Below are 18,770 nucleotides of genomic sequence, written 5' to 3'. Positions count from 1 at the left end.
TTTTTAATATCTTTTTCTATTTAATTAATTTTTTAATTATTTTGGTTTTAATTCTATTTTTAATATATTTTTCTATTTAATTAATTTTTTAACTTCTTTAATCCAGTTTAATTCTGTTTTTCTATTATATAAGAAATTAAAGATTTGGCAAGGTGACCAAAGAACATTAATCTTTGCTTTTTCATTACACCCATTTTTTTCTATATTCTTATCTAGTTCATCATAGCTTCTATATTTAAATGTGTTTCTATCCTTCACAGGGCGTAATATATTTTTTTTATTATTATTCTTTCTTTTTTTTATAATATCTTCCATATTTTTGTTCAAATTACAGTTTTTTTATATAATAACTTTTTGTATAGTTTATTTTTATATGATAAAATGTTATATATTCAGATAAAATTTATATTATTTTACTAATAAACAGTGAAATGTGAATAAAAAACTTTTGTTCAATTCAAATATATATATTTATTATTTCCCAAAAATCATTACAAGCCATTTTATTAAAAATATTGCTATTTAAAAAAAAAATACATATCGTATTTTACAATATTTTAGAAATTTAATGGTAAAACAATTATTTATTAATATCATTCACTAAATATTTTTTTTTAGAAAAAAGATTTAATCTTATTATTATTGATACTAACATAATTTAAAAATATCAATTTTTACAATGATAAAACAAACTAAATATTCGGTTCAGTTTATACTTTAAATTAATATCATTATTAGTGGTTATAATCATAAACATATCAAACTGTTATGTAAATCTAAAGATAAAATTTATGAAAATAATATTTATAAATATATTAATCCAATAAAATATACTTATTTCTAGCATTATCTCAAAAAAAAATAAAGTACAAAACATGTCCTGTGCATAAAGATCTTCTCTATAAAGAAGTATATGATATAAACACAAACAAATTATAATCTTGATAAAGTAGTATATCATATACAGATGAAATTTTATGTTTAAGCCGTGGGTCAGCCAGAATTCCTCTCCATTTACTTGTTGTTTCCTGAAATATAAGTCTCCATTTATTTTCCCTCAGTTCCTGCAGGCCTGGGGAAAAAATTTATGCAAGAAAGATTTGTATAATAAAAGAATCAGTAAGTTACAGATTAACGTATTAAGGATTTACTGATTTCTTTTATATTTAAATTAATGAAACAAATTCTGAAAATTTTAATTTATTTAAATTCAAATACCTGCCATACAAAAATATTGTACTCATAAAAATATTAGTTAAATTAAAAGAAAATACATGTATAAATATGGATGGAAATTCATGTTTCTGGATTAGACCACCTAACAACATGCATTATTTTATGTTAAATCATAGAATATTATTACTTCACATCAGTCAATATTATTTCCTTAAAATGTAGCATTAGTGTTATTTGAAGACAAAAGCTCGTTAAGCTTCTGTCACTTTCACTTTAGAAAAACTGTTGAATTTTTATTTTTAACATCGTATTCCTTTTCATATAAAAAATTTATAGCATTTAAAAAAAATACTACCTAGAAATATGAACCAAGAATTTCGCCCTTTTAAACTCACCAATTTGTGAGGTTATGTTTGTATTCATATTAAATGTGATCACCTCAAAAGTACCTCTATTTTTATGTATATATATTCTTAAATAAATTAAACTTTTTTATATACTGAGATAAACACGTTGATGCATGTATGCAATTGGTCAATTACAACTTCATATGTAATACTACATAATTACAAATTAAACTAACATTACAGAAAACCCACCAGGTTGGTCTAGAGGTGAACACATCTTCCCAAATAAGTTGATTTAGAAGTCAAGAGTTCCAGCGTTCAAATCCTAGTAAAGGCAGTTGCTTTTGTATGTATTTGAATACTAACTAGATCATGGATACTGGTGTTCTTTGGTGGTTGGATTTCAAGCCGCACATCTAAGGAATGGTTGAACTGAGACTGTACAAGATTACACTTTGCTTAAACTCACACATATCATCCTCTGAAGTAATACCTAAACAGGAATAAGAAAGAACATTACAGAAAAAAATGAATTTTTTTTCCTTCATTAAATTTTATTGCTTTCCATAAATAAAATCATTTATTTTCAAGGTTATGTATATTTAATTATGAATATGAAGATGTGACTATCCACTACAAAAATAAAACAAAAAGGCATTTCTTCAATGAATTTTATTAGTTATCGTATGAAATTACTGAATTCAAAAAAATATTTTATGTTTTAAAAAATAAAGTACAGAAATGATAATTTAGATTCACCTACTTCAACGCAACACCTTATTGATTGGAATGTCATTTCATATTCAGTCATCAACATCAAATGTTATGTTAAAATCTTATTGGTCGCCTGAGCTTTATTAATCTGTCATTTTTAATATAGATTAGTAAGAATGAAATTTTTTAAAATGGCTGAGAAAAAATGTTAGACTAACTTAATCTGTATTTGAAATTAACATTAATTTTAATATAATTTTTACAAATAAAACGGATAGGATTACTAATCAATCATGTTATCGGTTGAAGTATCTTTGCTTAATCATTTATAAAAGATGTTTGAGTCATTTTAGTTGTTATGATTCTTTCAATTTTTGAATGCGGTAATTATTGTTAACACTCTGTATTAAGATTCTGTATGCAGTCCTCCCTAGTCTTAACTAATCATTATTCTGCTGTCACATCTCTTGAGCTTGCAATCTGTTGAACTCAATGTCAAGGTTTCACTTTAAAAAAACACCACTGAAATACATGTGGATCTCAAATTATTGATTCTTCTTTCAACATAGAATTCTCTTATTCAGAAAACTTGTTTCAGGCATTATTCTTTTATCTATCTCTCTTTCCATTCTGTCTAATATCAGGACCGATTAGATCTGTTTCATTCTCAATATCTTAGGTTCTACTGAAGCAAGGACGTTTTTTATTTAGGTTTATTTTCACCTTTAATTTTGCAGGTAAGGTTAAATTTATGATTTTTGACAAGTAGGCTAGCTTCGAGTTCTTTTATTTATCTCTCTTTCCATTCCATCCAGGACTAATTACATCTGTTACATCTTAAATACCTTAGGTATTTTATGTATTTATCCTTGGAAGCAAGGATATAGTTTTTTAGATTTATCTTCACCTTTTTTTCCATAAGGTTACAGTTAAGATTTTTCACAAGTAGGTTAGCTTTGAGATTTGTAAACTATACTTTCCACCAGTAAATTACTTTTTTCGATACAATTTTATCACACTGTCTATAAAAGCTATGAAAAGATATGCAAATTATTTAGAGCAATATTTTTTCACTAAATAACCTATTTGAAATGACTCGGAGATTACATTCCAAATTCTGAAATAGTTTCAACAAAAAAAAATTTCATTAAACAATTGAAGTTTTTAGACAAACTACTAATAACTGTAAATTTAGAGGAAATGAATGATGGTTTTGAAAATTAAATTTTCATCCCTTCTATCACTGACATTGGTATTACGGGAATAATTGTTTTATCATCCTTCCTGGATGCACCATTAACTTTTATTTAACAGCTGATCAAATTTCCATCTCTTTATTCAAGTTATAGCTGTTGTAATATACAAGTATGCATAACATTTCCCTCTCCATATTTAATCTGGACTCAGGTATATTTCTTAGTAAAAGTTACATTTGTCTGCTTGACCGGTTAATCAGTCTTTCATACTTATTCAATGCACAATGAATTACAAATAGTAGAACCGCTATAATTCATGTTTTTAATGTTCAATGGACTCTTACAGCATTATTCTATATTCAGTTGTGTTAATTACTTTTTTTTTATTAATTTTATCAGCTGTGTGATAGATGAGGTGAAAGTGTAAGAACATCATTACTGATTTCTTATTAAAAATTCATCTGCATTAACCAATAGAAAATAAGGCTGGAACAAGCAGTCAAATGTTTACATTTTACCATTAGTCTTTGATATGGTAACTTTGGAAAATACTTTAGATAGGAGAATGAAATTTCAAGAATCAGGAAAATGTGCAAACAAAATCAAGCTATAAATTTAATATAACTGATTCGTATAATAAAAGTAGATGCAAATCATGAAAATTTCAGAAAAATCAATCAAAAGAGTCAAAAAGTTGAAACACTTAGGTAAAATCATACTCTGAATGTTTTAGAAAAAAAAGAAATTAACTCCAGAACACAAAAAATGAAAAGTGGCTTTCATCTTAAAGAAACATAAAATAAAAAATTCTTATTAAAAAACACAAACACTTTAAAACCATTGTTTTACCAGACATGTTGTATAGTACGGAAGGCATACAGAACTTCTTAGAAAAATCTAGTAATTGTCGAAAAAAATTATTTTAAGAAAACTACTGCGAAAACTCAAAGTTGATAATATTTATAAATTAAACAAATTTTGAAAAGTCATGGAATTAGAAAAAGAAGTTTAATTTTACGGTCAATTGAATGGAATGGATGAAACTAAATTAATAAAACAAATATGTAACTTTTTTTTGAAAAAAAGGAAAATCAAATAAGTAAGTTCTCAATGAAGATAAATTGAAGTTCTCAACTGAAGAACTCAAATTATTAAATATTTCCAAAGAAATAATTTTTGATTAATTCTTTCAGAAAACTAGGGGGGGGGGATAATCTACATTTCCAAAGAAACAGAAATGAAACACAGTGACTGGACCAAAGAGGAGAAAAGTTAAGGAAAAAATGAAACAATTTGGAAAAGAAAGAACTCTGGACTATTCATGGTGATTCTTTGAAGGTCTAATTGCAAACAAAAAATAAAAATAACAGGATACGTTATAACGTTTGAAATGTAGTCTAACTTATCAAAACAAAACTGAATCAACCTGTTATAACATCCTTGACTATTGATTCTGTGCATTATTTTATTTATTAAGTTCACATCTTTTTGCATTGATAATTGGATTCACACATTTATACATTGAACTTCCCTAACTGAATGACTGTAATTACAAAATTTATCAGGAACATCAAAATAAAAGATCTTAGGCAGATCCACATTATAATTTCATCCAGGTTAAGAAGCCAAATAAAATAACTTGATCAAAAAATCAACAATTTTTCTCAAGAATTCCTAAGACTTTAACTTTTTTTAAACTATAAAACTTTTCTTAACTATAACTTTTTTTAATCTGCAACAAAAGTAGCTTCTTCAAAACAAACAATATAGTAAGTCAAAGAATTCATTCAGAGTTGTATCTCACTGAGTCAATGTTTTATCTGAAAAAGCGTCTTCATGAAAATAATTTCATTTAAAAACATTTCATTACAATGAATAAACATTGAAAAGTATTTTTTTTAAAATAATGATTGCTTTTACATAGTCATTTTTAATATAGTTATTTGCCACATTTATAAACAATAATTGCAATTACTGTTTTTAAGAGCGTATCTTAAAAACAGCATTGCAATTATTATTTTTAACAGATACTAAGTTTAAAATTAAGGTGTTTTAATGTTTCCATATGTTGCACAGAATTTGTAGTCGATTCGGCCTACTGGTAATCAATCATTTACACTTGTTTGGAATCCCAGAATGCTGTTAAGAGAATTTTTTTTGAAGAGGATTGTGTTTTGAATTCTTTTTATTGTGTGAACAATAGTGCCGGTATTCCATGCTTTGCTGTTTTTCTCTTGGACCATAATGATGCATACAAGTTTCAATTTCTGTCACAATATTTAAAGGATCACCTCTCAGCTGGAGTCCTACCCTCCCTGACCCTACTTTACAGGCTTAGACGTGCATTGCGCACGTTTTTCACTTTCTGTGACCCTCTCCCACCACAAGAGTTCTCTACACCATCATCGGGGAGCTTCAACCCCCACACTCTTGCATGTGGGCTGACCAAAATACCCTAGGCATGGAGGCTATCTACCTGGCCCTACACATTGCTACTCCAAACTTCCTGAATTTTTAAGTCTTTCGCAATTTTTTTTTCTATAGGTATATAGTAACATCTCATCCCAGCCATATCCCAGCTTAACAAATTTATTGAAGACTTTCAGTACAGTACAGGGACAGTGTGTTGCCGCAATGGAGTGTCAACGAATGGATTGGAAAATTCAAAAACGATCGCACAAGTGTTACGCACAATGAAGGAGCCAGACAACAGTTTACCGCCACAAATGAGGAAACCATAGAGCGTGCACGTGACACGGTTTTCTTAGACGAGTAACAATTGATGAAGTGGCACATTGTCTGCAAATTAGTCACGGTTCTGCCTATGAAATCATCCACGACAGACTTGGGTTTCATAAAGTCTGTGCAAGATGGGTCCCAAAACGACTCACACAGTTGCATAAACAAATGCGCTTGGACATCTGCCAAGAACATTTGGATCCCTAAGGTAACGAAGGGGTTTTGGGATATAATTTTGTTATATATAATAAATTTTTGTGTAGTTTATTTTTACATGATAAAATTTTATATATTCAAATAAAATTTATTATTTTACTAATAAACAGTGAAATATTATGAAAAAAAAACTTTTGTTCAATTTAAATATATATATTATTTCTCAAAAATCATTACAAGCAATTTTATTAAAAATATTCCTATTTAAAGAACAATACATTATCTTATGTTATGATATTTTAGAAATGTAAAGGTAAAACAATTATTTACAAATATCCACTAAATATTATTTTTTTTTTAGAAAAAATATTAAATCTTATTATTTATTATTGATACTAACATAATTTAAAAATATAAATTTTTACAATGATAAAACAAACTAAATATTTGATTCAGTATATACTTTTAAATTAATATAATTGTCAGTGGTTATAAAAAAAACATATCAAACTATTAAGTACATCTAAAGATAAAAATTATCAAATTAATATCTATAAAAATATAAATCCAATAAAATAAGCTTATTTCTAAAGTATCTCAAAAAAAAAAACCATGATATTGTTCAAAACATGTCATGTGCAAAGGTATATATGATATAGAATCAAACAAATTATAATCTTGAAAAAGGGGTATATCATCACATCCAGATGATATTTTATGTCTAAGCTGTTTAAATATAATAAATTTTTAGAAATAAATAAATCTTACAATTTTTAATTTAACTATTATCGAATCACTTTTAAAACGGTTACAGATATATTAGAACAACTCTTTGAACATTCTAAGTTAGGGCAATAATACAAAATTCTGGATAAAAGTGATGTTGTTAAGGAACCCCAAACCAGTTCTCTTACATTGTTGTTTAAGTTTTGAAGGAAATGCAAATTTTATTGGATCTGTTAATCCCAAAATTATCTATCGCTAATATGCTGGTACAATTTGCACAAAAATATCATGATCTTCCAAGAAATTGTGGGTTAGATTAATGCCCAATGACTAGAGAAATCTTAAATTTTCTCTGAATGGAGTTATTTGTCTCATAATACAGTTTCTCCAAGGGTAGATTGTTCTCATCGTTTCTTCAAACTTTTTTTTCGTTAACGTTTTAGTTTTCCTTAATCTTGAATCTTTTATTTTTTATTATTAGCTTGACGGATATAGCATCTGACCTCGTCATGTTTGGTTTCATACTGCCGGAACTTACATCAATGGTATTTTTTTATTACCCATGACAGAACAGAGACAGCATATGTGTTTGATGTAAGAGCTTTTGTGTGTATGTGTGTGTGTCCATTTTCCTCAAAAACTACTGGACCAATTTTGATGTGTTTTTTGTATTACACAGATATCACTTCACAGCAGGATTTTAGACATGTTTTATAATTATAGGCCACCAGAGAATGCAGCAATATTGTTTCTCTATAACAGCTGGACCAATTTTGATGTGATTTTTTGCATTCCCTAACATAGGTATCATTTCAGAGTAGGTTCTTTGACGTATTTTATGGTTACAAGACACCAGGGGGGTGCTACAGTAGATATGTTTCTTCAAAATAAGCTTTACGGGGTTTTTAAAATTTGTTGTTTTATCAGAATGAATTATGTAAAATAATTACTGTAAAATAGTCCTGCTATTAAAATTCATTGTAGCATGAAGCTAGGTTTATTAATTTTTTAAAATTATAATTCGGGTAATAAGAAGTCACGAGTTTTACGAGATCACAATCAAATTCTAATAGCTTCAATTGTGAAGTAAACAGCTGTATCTAAAGTAAATAAGCATACTCCTTCAATAAACTAGACTCGGTAAATTAATATAAAAAGCAGCTCTGTTCATATTACATATATAGAATTATGAAACATAGATTTGGCCGCTAGTAGGATTGTATCTGATCATTAAGCCATAAATAATGAAGTAACTTGATTGGTATTTTTTCTTTCTATCGGTTAAAGATAACCGATTATTAGGGCGAGGCAAAGTATTTTTTTTTTTTAAATCACACCTATAAACTTAATTTCACTTCAAAGGAATGACATTTTTGCAGTTTCAATTTTAAAAATATTTAGAAAATTTATCATATAAATCAGCTTAACATTTTAATAATAAAATTCACATTTACTATTTTTTAAAGGGTACTTTTCTCCTAGATGGTATTAACCCCTAGTTAATTTAAATTTTAATGTAATATCTTAACATTATATTATTTTTATATGCAAGTGTTTTTGTAAAGATTAAATATAATTATCTACTATACATAATTATATATATATATATATAATATATATATATATATATATATATATATATATATATATATATATTATAAAATTGACATTACATAAAAAATATATAAAATATATGTATTTTATATATATATATATATATATATATATATCAATATAAATATATAAATTTTATTTCATTAATATAAGTACAAATAGAAAAATTATTAAAAATAAACAAAATTGTATTTTAATATATAAATAAAGTACATATGAGAGAGAGAACAAGGAAACCACATTATATAGTTTAAAAATATATATTATTCATATTTATAAATAAAAGTAGTGAATTTGTATTTACATGATACTCTAATTATTACTCCAATTTTTAAAAATTTATATATTGTAAAAAATAATAAATAATAAGAGAAATTAAAAAATTAATCTATCTTTAATAAAATTTAACCTTTTAAGTTAATGGTGCGCTATTCATATGAAAAGATAGATTTGGCTCAAATCTTAAAAAAAAGAAACTCTATTACATAAGAAAATTAGAATTCTATGTTTTTTCTGATGTTGGTTTCTTGTATGTATCTTGACATCTTCAGGATAGAAGAGGATAGCTATAGAAAGTAAGTTTTGTCATATACTTTTATTGATTTTCAGTTACGCTTCAGAAAAAATAAATGTTTACGATGTTGCAATGTAATTTTAAAGTCTCTGTTCAAAAAGCTCACTACCAGCTACTATACAAAGTTCAGCATGGCAATCCATATTCAATTTCCAACTAGAATCCTGGCAAGTCTCTTCCCGTATGTTGTCTTTCAACTCTTCCAATATCTGTGGGTTATTCTTATAGTCTATCCCTCTCAAATAGGCCCAGAGATAAAAATTGCACAGTAATAAGTCTGGAGATCAAGGCGGCCAAAGTTGTTACTGATTGTTCTATTTCGTGAAATCTTGGTGGATTCGAGTGAAAGACCGTTTACAAGCATGTTAAATTGCTTCGTCTTGTTGGAAATAACCACAAGAAAGTTCTTCTGGAGTCAAGTTATGCATAAATTCTTGGTAATTGTAAATGGATGTCGCTATTAACAGTTTTCTCAAAGAATATTGGTCCGACAATCCAGCTTCCAAAAACTGCACTCGAAACACCAATTTTTAAATTGTGTAATAGTTTTTGAGTGAGTTTCATTTGGGTTCTGTGTAGTCCAGTGCCGCATATTCTGAGAATTAACGTAGCCTGATAAATGAAACCACACTTCATCTATTGAAAAAAAAGGATCAAGGAATCCTTTAATATTCTATAAGAGCCACTAACAGTAATTTACTCATTTAACCTTATATGTTGTTTTAATTCTACAACTCTCACACAATAGGCTTTCATTTGTAAACCGTAAAGTACATGCCAACACATTGTTTGAGAAACTCCTGTTTGTTGGGATAATCATCATGTTGACCTGTGAGACTCCTTCTAGTATCTGCTACATCAACAACAACTTCTGGTCAAACAGTTGGTTGTGTCACTCTCTTCACAATGGTAACAGAGTCAGTTGCACTGTTTGCCAGTTTTCATTAAATCTTGAATTCTTAATTTTGCAGGAACATTACTTCTAGGATTAGTCCATGAAACCTTTCACAAACCACATTTATTGAAATTGTGTGAATATATTCCTCCACAGTGAAAACATGCTGCTCAATTGAATACACCATGACGTACCAACACTACAGACTCGCTGAATGGAAGGGGAAGGCTGGGGGCTTAAGAGTAAGTCAATGACAAACATACACATACACAACAAACATACCATCTTCTTACATAGTATGTATCATAAAATACTGTGTCAGATTGCTGAGAATGGTTTTATATGGCCTATCTGGTACAATTCAATCATCCCTTGTAAAACCTGTAGAGTATTACACCTCAAATTTAGTAGTATTTAGGGGAATATTAACTACTTCAGTAGTTTTGATTATTATTGCACATAAAAGCAGATAAATTTGGCACAAAATTATTTTATTAACTGAGCATAGACTAACATTAAAATTTTCCATTATAACTCGGATCTTAAAATTCAATTTAAAAAAAAATAATACTAAAAATTTTAGTTAATAAACAATTACTTCTAAATACTAGTAGTTCTTGAGTTATTATATAATGAATAACTAAGATGATCGACATTTTGAAATTTTCAAACATAAAATTTCCATATTTATTTATTTTTCCCAGTACATTATTTTAAATAGGTACTAAATTTGATTAGACTAACAAATCTTTGTTAGTCTATACTAACAGAGATTATTTCTAAACGAACAATAACAAATAACACACATACGGTGAGCAACTTACAAACCAAACTGAGCAAGTTTGAATTTGTTATTTGAGTGTTACCTTAAACACTGCTTCGATTAGCACCATTACTGGTTGTGTATATTACTACATGAATATACTATTGTCAGTTTTAAACTGTTCATCCTTCAATTCAGCAAGTTTTGTTCCGTGAGTTGTGTTTTTCTAAAATGCCTTAGTGGATCAAGAAATGAGTTACTATAGTGAAAAATAATCTGTGTTCTGAATCCTTTCAGTTTTCTTTTTTCATGGGTGCACAAGGAAGTGTCGTTTTCATCAGCCAGAAAGGATAATCATATAGTATGTAAATAAATATCAAAAATTAAAAACTAAGAACCCAAAAAATGAAATAAAACCAGCAGTAGATCTCGACTGTTCCTCATATTGATTCATATGCGTTAGAGAACACTACATCAAAAATTGGATGATTTTGTTGCACTTTAATATGAGCTAAGTACAGATCATTTGGTTTTGTCTATTCTAATGGCATTTTGCCACTTTCAGCAGGGCTTGAATGAAATGCACCTGTAGTAAGATGGATGAATGAATGATAAACTACATCTAGCTAGCATTCTAAGAATGGTGGACTAACTGAATGAATAAGCTACACAGTTGTACTCCATGTAAGAATGGACTAGAACTCAGTAAAAGTGCAACATGCATACTCAATCAGCTCCTCATCGATTATTAGATAAAACTCTCTCTGCATGTCTATCGTTTTTAAAATTTTACTTTCAGCTCCTTTAAAAATGTTACAGACATTAGTCATTGATCAAACAACATTATTAAAAATCTAACCACTGTGTATAGTTCAACTGGTTCACCATGCAAAAACAATTGAGGGTCAGTATCTTTCCTCAAAATTAAAAGTAGATGTTATTTCATATTCCCTGGAGAAAATGCAAATTCAGTCATTTTACACCACAATTCTAAATGGGTTATTTTATTTTGGAGCAGTCTCTCGCTAGTAGTTACAAAGTTCTAGATGCTACGTAAATTGAAAAATCATCAACAAATAAAGAGTTAGTTAGTTTTAATATTTATAGCTACGGCAAATAAAGTAACACTTAGGACAATTCCCTGAAGCATTCAGTTTTCTAGTCTGAAATTTTCAGATATCGTCTTTCCAACTCAAACTCAAAAGGGCCGACTACTCAAAACGGCTGACAGGATGAAACCCCTGATAAATGTAAGATTTTTTAGAATACTGCATTCACACAGTGTATTTAGAATTCCTCTCCTCCAAGCCGTGACATACTTCTTTTAGACATCAAAAAATACAGCAACCAGGCATTGGCAGAGTAGAAAGGTGTTTTGAATAGCAGATTCCAAGGCAACTATATGATCGATATCATATAGCATTTCCAGTGGAAATATCATGGGAAATATTCAAGGCACACCTCCCGTAATGAGAAGAAAAAGCAACTTTTAATTCATTATGCAATTCTTCGCTAATAAAAGGCACACTTTTTACCTGCAACTTATAATTCATAAACTCAGGACAGTATGATGATAAGTGAAACTGACCTAAAAGAGTAACTAAGCACGTTCACCACACCAATTGGTAAGGTAACGAGGATGCCGTTGCTTTTCAGTCCAATTGACGGTGGTGACTGTCCTGACCTGCACATGGCCTGTACTTTTCTCCAAACAACAGATGATGCAATTGTCTTTAGTTCTTAACTAAACTGTTCAATAGTTATTTGAATTCTGGTGTTTTTACTAGTCGTAACATTCAGATATCAATAATTATTGTCCTATCAGCAAATGCAATGTTTCTGCCGAACTCTTAGATAATTTAGTTTGTATGAAAATTAGAACATGCATATGGTAATTTATACTTCTGAACAACTTGGTTTTTTGAAAGTAAATTACACAAATTAACTTATGTGCACATATGGAAGATATCTTGAAGCAATTTTTAAATATTTTCATGGTGCATTTGATATAGTCAATATAAAATTACTTATTAGAATGCTTGTTTTATGTGGATTTAATAATAAATTGTTGTCTTGAGTATATTTATTTTACAAACTGAATTCCCTGTGTTAAAATTGGTAATTTTACCTCTAAGCCTTTTACGTTACATGTGGAGTGTGACAAGGCATGCATCTGGGATCTCCAATTTTCACAATATTTATAAATGACATTAGTTTAATAATATACTATTCCCATTTTTTTTTTTTTTTTATTTGCAAATGATATGAAATTGTTTAAGCCTATTACAAATATAATTGATATTCAATTACTTCAAATTGACTTGAGCTCTATGCAAAAATGATGCGACAAATGTTATTTCTTGTAACTTAAAAAGAATGTTTTCATATTCAATTTGGAAAGTCTGCTAATGTTGACATAATTATTTACTGAATAATATTACAACACAAAAGATAGCTACTGTTAAAGACGTGCCCCTCCCACCACAAACGCCCGAGTACAACCCACTTCAAAAACATCCAGTTCCCATGAATGAACCTGTATTTTGATATCAAGTTATCCTAAGTAAATACATTGGTTATACTTATCTAAATCATTCAAAATTTTAAATGTTATTCTTTACAAATTTTAGAAATATTAACTCTTCAGAACGGTTATGCTTTTTTATATCCAGTACTAAATTATTGCTCTGTTTTCTGGTGACCTTTTACTGATTTGCAATTAAATTTATCAGACATACCTCATACAATCTTTCTTAAATGTGCTGCCTATAAAATCAGTGATTCTATACACTTTGCTCATCATAACTTATGTAAATCGCCGTTCAAAAATTTTTAATTTTTGTAGAGGCATCATAGGATCTAAAAATTTGGTACAAATTTGTCAGTTGATCCCACTTAGGGGTGGGAATATTCCCGTCCCTAAGTACGGTATTCTTTGGTGGTTGGGTTTTAATTAACCACGCATCTCAGGAATGGTCGAACTGAAACTGTACAAGACTACACTTCAATTACACTCATACATATCGTCCTCATTCATCCTCTGAAGTAATACCTGAACAGTAATTCCCGGAGGCTAAACAGAAAAAGAAAGGAGTCATCTACTGTATGTTCCATTGCAAAAGTTATCGACTATGTGTTTTCATTTATTTATCTAGTTAAAATATTTATATTTTTTTTATTTATTTAGCAATAATAAGTATTTCACAAAATACGTACTATTTACCATGATTCTATCAAGTAATGACATTTGAAAAATAATTATTTTTATAAAATACTTGAAATAAAAATATTAACATATGCATATAATTACATTTGAAAATAAATTACAAATGAAGAACCGGATAATCGACTATACCACAAATATTATTTTCGAAGTACACGGTACTTATTTTGATGGAAATATTTAATCATTATTTTAGTTAAAATACAAATAAATTAAATAATCTTTTTAACAGAAATTCTTTCGTAGAAATTTTAAAATTACTGAAGTGGAACATACTTAGTATAATGTAATGTACCTAAAGCTACCTTAAATAAAATCTCACATAAACATGCGCGCGCGCGCGCAGACATACACACACACACAAGATTTTATTAACCCTTCCATTTGAGACTATTGAGTGCGATATTACTCCCGAAAACCGTCTGTTTTCCTTTCCTTATTTATACACATTAAATAAACTACCTGTCATTGCATTTACTAAATTAGTGCCTATTTAAATATTCCGTTTAACTAATACAACCGTTAAATTTTAAAACGCTAACAATACGACAGATTAATAAATAAATTATAGTACTGATTTGTGTGTTTAAAAAACCGTTTGAAAATAAAAGTATGTTGCAAAAGGGTTCTGGCTTCGAATCCCCCAGTCTGGATCAATGTTTTTACACCCTAAAAATTCATGTCAAAATTAAAGGAAAAAATAACTGTATATTAATATGTTGTCAAATCAAACTAATAAATTGTTTGAGATAAATAGATAATGAATATTTGTTTTAGTAACGAGTGAGTGATGAAGATGATAAAAGTTCCTTGCCGCCCTGTCTGGCCAGCGTCTTGTTATACACAGTTGTTACGTAACCCTTCCCCATTCCAACCATCTACGAAAGTTCAAGGTTAAGACAGCATACCGCTTTTTTACAATCCTTACGCAATAGCAAGATTGAGTATGTCATCTTATGAAACAATTAAATTAAATAAGTCAAAAATAAAACATGCAAATTTACGCTTTACGTTCCCTTTCAGCGTCTGATGGGTTTTATTTATTTATTTTTGAATTTGTTGTCGCCTTAAAAATTATTTTTATACGCAAATTAAGAATGAAGTATTAAAAAAAACCCGCTAATTCAAACAGCTCAACCCAGAATCTTCAGTTTTTTTAATCCGGTTAACCTGTAGATTTGTAATCTTACGTCTAAATTGAAAAACGAACCGGAGACCTCCAACGTATTCATTCGCAACACTGGATGTCATTAATTACGCAGAAAGAAAGTTTGTCATCTTAATTGTTTTTTTTTTTTTTTTTTTTAATAATAAATGTGTATAAAAATTGTGCGCGCGTGTGTGAGTATACAAATAAATAAATAACTTAGTATATTATTTATTAAGAGATAATAATAAGGTTTACTGAAACTGAAAATTACTTCAAAATTATTTGACACCCGTTCGCTTCGGTTAATATACAGCGGATACTATTTATTCTTAATAGGGAGAGCTTGTATATGAACACAGTTCTAACATTTATTGATTGATAGATGCTATGTTGCCATTTAAACTGATTTTTCTTCCCTCTTGGCCCCGTAACCGCCAAGTTTGGCATCAGATAAATCCCTTTGTTGAGTTTGCCTTATTCAATACGTTTAGATAGAAAAATTCTTCCAAGCTGTAAGGAAGATGAATAAAAAAACTCATTTTTAATATTATGATAAAATTTTTATTATTTTTTTTTTAAATTTAATAACGAATCAATATAGTATAATTTTACTTTTATATATATATGTATAAAAAAAATTTCCTAAAATATTTAAAATCGTGTTAAATTCTCCAATGGACAATACGGTTGGTTGTACTATTAATGATATTTGTATATCGACTTAAAAGCGATGACAAATATAAGAGAACTTTATCGGAGAACTTTGAGAACGGTCGGTTGTTATTATCAGAGGTGAAACAGTGCGGTGCAGGAAATAAATTTTCATAATTTATTTTGCTCTGGCGGTTAAAGAGATTTGTTTCTCTTAACGCAACAGAAGTTGCAGGGTGGGGAACGACAGTGAATTACGTAGACAGAATATGAAACCCAGCGGTCAGACTCGGGTTGATTATAAAGTGGTTATTGATGGCCTGCGATACGCTGTTCAATTTGGATCTTTGCGTCTGTGATCACACTTGATATATTATTAACTATTACTATTTCTTATGCATTGTTCATTTTAGATAGCGACCCTCATTGATTGGGGTAAGTTTTTTTATATTATTATTTTAATAGAATTTAAAATTATTGTTTTTCCTGGTGTATCCATACTTACGTAATGCATTTTAGAATACAATGTGCACTGTCCTATTTTTACATAACTATACATAACTATTTCTTAATATCATATCCAAACATTTCTAACATTGTTTTCTATTTATAATACCGGCGAAATGGTATCCCAAACATATACAAACAGATATGAAACAAGTTACATGCATGGTTGTAAATTTTAGGTTAAATGGGCAATACATAATTAACCAAGGAAATAAAATTATTGTACAATCTAAACGTACTGTATTCGTGGGGTAAGCAAAATATGGTTGATGTGTTAAAAACAATTATTTTAGATAATTTAAAATCTAGTCCCAAGTAATCAGTCAGGGGCCTATTCGTTACACACTTTCTGGACCGAAGCCGAGAATCGAATCTGGATCTTTGATATAATAGACAAGTTCGCCTGTGCCATCGATGGGGTGATAAATTAAATTAAATTAATTTGTAGTTTTACTGATTTCAATTACGGAGCCATATTTTTAGTTTATAAAATAATATTGTGCATCTAACCTAGAAAAATAATTTATTCAAAAATAATGTCAGGTTCATGCCATTACAACTTTTTAATTAAACTGTACAATAGAATACAGAAACTATTATTTTTTATATATTTTAATTTATTTCCATTTTTTTATTTACAAAGATACTACTAAAAAAAGAACAAATCCACCTTAATAAAACCAGACTGATTTCATGTAACCGGACACAATAGTTCAAAGTAGAGAGACAGCGATACATTTTTGTTATTCTGTTACTGTTGCAGCAAATATCAAACCTCTTTTTGCCCTTTTCGTTAATTTTTTTCTTTGATTCATAAAAACTATAATTTTTTAATTCATAAAACAATTTATAAAGAAAAAAAATCATTATCAAACTATAAAGAAACTTTTATGCTGGAATTACTCATAAAAATAGTACACATTTTACAAGTAATTCATTTTACATACTTGAAATATTTAATTTGTAACTTGCTAGTTTAATTTTTTCTACAAAATTGTTGATCATTTTAGGGGGAAAAATATTACGATAACTTTTATTTTTAATTTTGTAAAACTGTTAAAGAGTCTGGTATAGTCTTAATTACTGTACATTCCACACATACTGGAAACTGTGTGTAATTCATAGTTTCCTGAATGAAAGAGCTCATTAATTTGTTGCATTCTTTCTTATGATTGTGATAATTGTAAACCATCTGCAGTGTAGGTAGTACTAATAAGAATTACTTTCTTTGATGGTAATAATGCTCAGTATTGTTCAGATTCATCTGTTTTCTTTGCCATTTTGCTGAATGTAAACATCTGTCATTTTTTTCTCTTCTTATTTGTTAATGAACCAGCTCATCTAATTTTTGTTAGAACTATTAATGTCTGAATTTTCACCTTTCCTTTAAAATGTTGAACAGATAACATTACTAAATTCTATATCTGTTCTAGTTAGACAGCATATGTAATGTATATTTAAAAATGTGAACTTAATTAAAAGCATGAAACTATTGAAACACAGTGTAATGATTAATTCAATGTAAGTTTAAAATAAATAAAGGAAGTGCTTAACAATACTTGTTTATCTGACAATTACTTAATATATACAGTTTACACAAGCAACAAATTACTCCATGGCTGGAATTGTTGTACATTATTTTTCGTCCTCCGGGCTGGATTTTATCAGATTTACGTGGTAGTGAAACAATAAATCTGCCTTGATTGTTTCTAGTGGTATGAAATTAGAAGTGTGTTTCACATGTAGAACTTTCATTAACTGAAACATCAGAATCAGTTGCATGAAGTTTCCAAAAATTTTCAAATATAGTTCAATGATCTAAGTTATTGTTGCTTGTAAAAGGGGATGTAACAGTATTTTTATGTTTAAATAATAGGAAGATAACCGGTGAGAGTATATTCTAGCTTAGTCTCCTGAATAATAGGATATCTTGTATCTTGAATAAATTAACAAGATAAAATAAGATCTAAATAAAATTGGGCTCCGATTAAATGATCCAGCCTGGCAGACCAAAAAAATGGATAAGACCAGATAATTAAATAATTATGTGAAATATCTGCTACATGTGAAGTTCTAATATTGTTTTATATACATATATATATATATATATATATAAATAAATTGCAGCTTGGAAAATTCAATTTCCATTGCTGATCTTCAATAATAATTAAATTATGAATGAACAAAAATATTATTTTGGTGCTTTCTTCACTACATTGAAACTGGATTCGTAATTTACATTAACACTAATATCTATATAATATTTGTGTAATTTAGTTTTACTTTGTTTTTTGGCCATATTCGTTATTGTAATCATTATGGATAAAGAACAAAATTAT

At 28.4% G+C, this 18,770-nt stretch overlaps 2 long non-coding RNA genes across 7 annotated transcripts in view; one reads left to right on the top strand and one right to left on the bottom strand.

Moving 5' to 3' along the window:
- Positions 1-735: 735 nt before the first annotated feature.
- The window catches only part of LOC142328707 (uncharacterized), a 29,185-nt gene continuing 11,150 nt past the window's right edge, over positions 736-18,770 (bottom strand). The window contains exons 2-3 of the long non-coding RNA XR_012757341.1: positions 1,776-2,016; positions 736-1,072 (exon numbers count right to left, since the gene is read on the bottom strand). This is a non-coding gene — a long non-coding RNA (uncharacterized LOC142328707). The remainder of the gene's footprint in view (positions 1,073-1,775; positions 2,017-18,770) is intronic.
- The window catches only part of LOC142328706 (uncharacterized), a 108,193-nt gene continuing 105,577 nt past the window's right edge, over positions 16,155-18,770 (top strand). For all 6 annotated transcript variants that reach the window (XR_012757340.1, XR_012757335.1, XR_012757338.1 and 3 more), the window contains exon 1: positions 16,155-16,359. This is a non-coding gene — a long non-coding RNA (uncharacterized LOC142328706). The remainder of the gene's footprint in view (positions 16,360-18,770) is intronic.

Source organism: Lycorma delicatula, chromosome 8 (genome assembly GCF_047948215.1).
Source record: "Lycorma delicatula isolate Av1 chromosome 8, ASM4794821v1, whole genome shotgun sequence".
Lineage (NCBI taxonomy): Eukaryota > Metazoa > Arthropoda > Insecta > Hemiptera > Fulgoridae > Lycorma > Lycorma delicatula.
The sequence above is the reverse complement of the archived record's forward strand: the minus strand, read 5'-3'. Positions and strand labels throughout refer to the sequence as shown.